At 34.7% G+C, this 5,235-nt stretch overlaps 1 pseudogene; it reads right to left on the bottom strand.

Moving 5' to 3' along the window:
- Positions 1-3,296: 3,296 nt before the first annotated feature.
- LOC126965575 (uncharacterized) lies at positions 3,297-4,790 on the bottom strand (annotated as a pseudogene).
- Between the last annotated feature and the right edge of the window lie 445 nt (positions 4,791-5,235).

Below are 5,235 nucleotides of genomic sequence, written 5' to 3'. Positions count from 1 at the left end.
TACACATTACTGCTTCACGGTAGAAATAGCGCCGTTGTGGTACCCATAATCTAGGCGGCATCCTGTGCAAAGGAGCCTCCCATTGGTACTGTGACTGAAACTAGATACTATTTCTTCTAGTGATATATTACGCTCGTGCTTCTTGTACGTTTATTTATTTTACTGCCGCATAAAATAATTAATCAAGTTTGCCAAACGCTGGAACTAGCCAATATTCTCAATATCAAGTACGGCGGTTCGAGCTTATGGGACAGTATATTGATACTTTGTACACGTAGATACATATCAGCTAGCTTAAGCAATGTTTGTTGTACCGAACGTAATATCGAAGACTCCATGTTCTCCAATTCTTTTTGATGTCATTTCTAATATACTAGATACTACTACCGCTTCGGAAACAAATGCCGCTCTGGGAGAGAAGAAGCGGCGCAATAAACGTATCTTATGAAGCCTACTAGAATTGTATGTATGTATGTATGTAATATATTCATGAAAGTTACAATTTATTTTTTACCATGCCCCGCAAAACTGCTTACGCAGTTTGACTGCAGGTAATTCGCTTTATATAAACATAGCTTATAAATTATTAAGTAAGTTATTGATACAATTAATTTACATAAATGGTTATAACGTATTTAACAAATCTTTTTTTAGTAAACTTTTAAATTTAACAAGTGTAGGCTCACCTCTTATGTCCTCGGGTAAACTGTTGAGTAAGTATGGAACTCGTTTTTTTAATGTTCTATCTCCATAGTAATTTTGTACCATGGGTATTTCAAATTTACCTTTGGACAATGACCTTGTGCCAGTCTTATGGTGCACCAAATTAGTGAAACGATCCTGTTTACTATAATTGTTTACAAGTAGAAGATATTTATGTTTCTGGCTAGCCGGTAAAATTTTACACATTTTATATAGTTTAGAGTAATCTCCTTTACATTGATTCTTTGTCTTTTTATTTACGAGTAGTTTTAAAAATCTTGTTTGCAATGATTCTATTTTATCTATATATGTTTTAAATGTTAATCCATAGCAATCAAGAGCGTAACTTATTATAGAATCCACTAGTGCAAAATATAAACATTTTAGTATTGGTAAGGGGACTTTAATACTTAAATGATAAAACTTTTCTAGTAATATTCTTAATTTTTTACATACGTATTCTATGTGGGAATCCCAGAAAAAAGAGGTATCTATTTTTACTCCTAGGTAATTTACGCAATTAACTTTTTCGATAGGATTACATGTGCAGTTAATTTTCTTATTATGGAAGCAATCAAAGCCGTGTGCAATCAGAGTAGGTGGATTATCAATAGATCGTTAATACGGGGAGTGAATAATTATCATCTTTGTTTTGTCAGCGTTTATTATGATGCCGTTATCATGTGACCATTTAACTACCGCATCCACATCCTCTTGAACCCGGCGACACATTTCCGCGAGGTCGGTACTAGCGCTCAGAGTACAAAGGTCATCGGCAAACATGTGGGCGGAGCAGTGGCGTAATACTCCACAGAGACTATTTACGTGCGTCAAGTAGCACACGGGCCCACACACGGAACCCTGGGGGACGCCGCAGTTTACTTGTTTCTCCTCGCTAAACGTGTCCCCGACTTTAACACGGTAAGAGCGCGCCCTGAGATAGTCGCTGAACCAAGGGTTCAGCGGCTGTCCCATGCCGCACTCCTCCATTCCATTTAAGAGGGTTTCAGTCTGTAGGGTATCAAAAGCCTTTCTAAAATCATAAAAAATAGCTACAATATTTTTTTTTTTATTTTCCAAATGTGTATTAATTTCGTCTGTAAAATTTGATAATAAGGTGTTGGTACTTTTATTTTTCTGGAAGCCATGTTGACATTCCGTTAAGATATTATTTTTTTGTAAAAAAGTAAAATTTGATTGACAACACATTTTTCCATAATTTTATCAATACTTGATAATATAGCTATCGGTCTATAATTTGAAAATACTTTACGATCACCTCTCTTATAGACTGGACGAATGATTGCTTCCTTTAATTTTTGTGGAAATTTGTGATATTTTACAGATAGATTTATCAGCTTAGCTAAAACAGGGCTAATTTTATCAACAATTATTTTTAAATCAGACATGCGTATAAGATCACTGCCTGGTGATTTATTTTTATTAATTTTATTAATTATTAGTTTTATGTCCTTGTCATCAACCGGGTGCCATCTCATACACACATTAGATAATTTAACATAAGTCTTCCTTTCCAGCCATTTTTCATCACAGGAGTGCTTTATTTGATCAATTTCCTTTAAGAATGTATCAGCAAATTCATTACATACAACCTGCGTGCCGCCTTGTTTAGTAATGTTACTTATTATTAGATTATCCAAAGACTGCTTATTTTTACCCAATAACTCATTAATTTTATCCCAAATTTTTTTTAATATTATTATTACAATCTAAAATTGTTTTTTTGTCATGTTCTACGTTACATTTAAAATTTGCCTTTTGGCATTTGTTTCTGTACCTAGTATAAGTTAGTCTTTTTACCATATTCTTTGGACCGCTGCACCATATTTTGAATAATCTATCTTTTTCAATAACCATATTTTTTAAGCTGTTGTTTAACCAATACTTTTCATTTCTAAAGTCCCTGTTTCCAGTCATATTTTTCACTGTATAACATTGGTTGTATATATCACTAAATAAAGTTGATAGCTCATTGTATAATTTTGATGGGCAATCAATATTTAAGAGATAATCGAAGTTAGATTCTAATAATTTTTCTCTGACTAATCTATTATCAAGCACACGGCGGCGGCGCTGGGCCGCGGTAATGGCGGGCGCAGCGCGTGATTCACACATCTCGCCCGAGTGAGTTACTTTCGGCGTCTGTTTCCATGGTATAGATGCCGCGACCAAATAATGATCAGATATTTTATGTTGTATTACTGCAGAATCGATAAATGCCGAGGATGATTTAATAAATATATGATCTAAACATGATTCGACTACATTAACCATTAAAATTTCCCTTCTCGTCACGTCTTTAATACATTTTGTAAAACCATGTTCGGCTAATAAATCTTCATAATATTTTACATATTTTACTGTATATCTTAATAAATTTATGTTTATATCCCCGCATATAATTACTTTGTTACTAGTAGATAATGACTGTAAAAGTTTTTCAAAGTAGGTTAAAAATTCTTGGATTTTATTCTTATTATTGTATCTTGGTGGACGATATATTGAAATGACGTGTAATTGCTCACCTTGCCAGTCGCAAACAATGGAAAAAAACTCGGCTGCACGCTCGCCGCTCACAAGGAGGGGCTTCTGATTAAGCCGCGCGCACAACCCCGTGCGAGAGTAAACCAACACTCCTCCACCTCTTCGCCCACAACGAGTATGTACATTAACATCGAATCCAGGAATGCTATAAAATGTTAACAAAGAATAATTGATGTTAGGTTCGGTTATTGCTAATATATCTATATAATTTAGACGGTCGTTAAGAACTCCTAAAAGTTCTGAAAAATACTTTTTTATTGAACGAATATTTACGTGAACAATACAGAGTTCTTTTTTGTAGATACTTTGACTTACCCATTTATCTATGCTATCAGTACATACATAATTAATAGATTCATCATCAATTATTAAGTCTAATGGAAATGAATCGTTGAATTTTATAAGAATAGTTAAACACAAACATACCAGTTATTAGGTAATTAATAAAAATAAAAGTAAAAACTTCAGTTTTTGTTAAGTAAAGCCACGATTTCACTTTCATTACGAATGCATATTGACTTTTCACCTTCACTTTTTTTTACTAGAATTTTACCACTAGATACCCATATGTACTTGTATACGCCATGTAGCTGCTTCTTCGTGTTCCACAACAGGGTTCTAGTTACCTTAGTAAGTGCTTCGTTGATGTATATTTTGTTTGTGGCCGATCCACCTGTTAGTTTGTCACTCGTCACCTCCATCATTTTACGGCACTGCGCCAACAAGGTGTCACGGGAGTTAGCTCCTGAAGCCTTGAATTTCACCACTATAGGTGTCGGTTTTGCGCTTGTTTTCAGAGGGCGGGTGGTAGTGACTCGCCTGGCCCACTCGATTTCTGAAGTATTTACATTGATTGTGTCCCCAACCTTAGAAATAAGCTCCTTGAGATTTTCACCTGGTAGTTTTTCGATGCCCATTATATCTATGCGATCATTTAGAGAAGCCTGCTCGAATTCATGGATCTTCTGTTCAAGCGCAACGTTGCACTTCTCTAAATACACTCACTTATTGTTTATATTTACAACTGTCTTCTCCAATTTACTGATCTTTTCCCGTGATTGCTGGTTTTCTGCCATTATTGTATCGTGCTTATCTGATAACAAGCTCAGACTTTGCGTTATTTCATCAAGGTGTGTTTTTACTTGCGGTATTGCACCTACTTTTCTCTGGATGTCCTTAAGTATTTTTTCTTCAATTAAAGAGACCAACTCAGTCTTTAGTTTCGATAAAAGCGATAATTCCATGTTTCTAAAATATTCATCTAAGTTACCCGCCGCCGACGGTAAGGTTGCGGGGGGCGGAGGACTGTCGAACATTGACTTCACAGGAGTATTGACGTCGTCGTTTTTTCGAGGTAACTTACAGGCTGGACACTTCCAGTTTGTCTTAGCTTTAGCTGTAAGTTTACCGTAAGAGGTCTTTGTGTATCCAACACAGCTGTAGTGGAAGTTATTTTTACAATCCAAACAACAGATTTTATCAGTAACACTGATGAGATGTTGACAACCAAAGCACGAACTCATTGTGTGTCGCAACGAAAGAATTTTGAATCACCGTCGTTATTAATATTCACTTGAAAATATTTTATATGAATTTTCAATATTATCCAAGTATTTTGCACTGCACTGATTATCACAAAGTATTAATTTATATCCAAGTAATTAAGTTAAACAAGATTTAAGTAAAATATCGAACTATAACTAAATTAAATAAGTCAAAATGTTAAGAGCATGTTTGCACCGTTTACGTTTTTTTGCGAAGTGTGAAGTGCGAAGTGTGACGTGTGAATTAGTTACATGCAATCTTTTATTTATGGTGTTATAATAATGAAAGTCACCATTAAGAGCAATAAGGTGACGATTTTAGTGTACATATATTAAATTTTTCTTTAATGTGACCTTCTATAATGAAGCTTATATATAGCACGAACAGCTCTCTTTTGCAGACCAAACCACTATAATATCAATG

The sequence above is a fragment of the Leptidea sinapis genome, chromosome 8 (assembly GCF_905404315.1).
Source record: "Leptidea sinapis chromosome 8, ilLepSina1.1, whole genome shotgun sequence".
Taxonomy (NCBI): Eukaryota; Metazoa; Arthropoda; class Insecta; order Lepidoptera; family Pieridae; genus Leptidea; species Leptidea sinapis.
The sequence above is the reverse complement of the archived record's forward strand: the minus strand, read 5'-3'. Positions and strand labels throughout refer to the sequence as shown.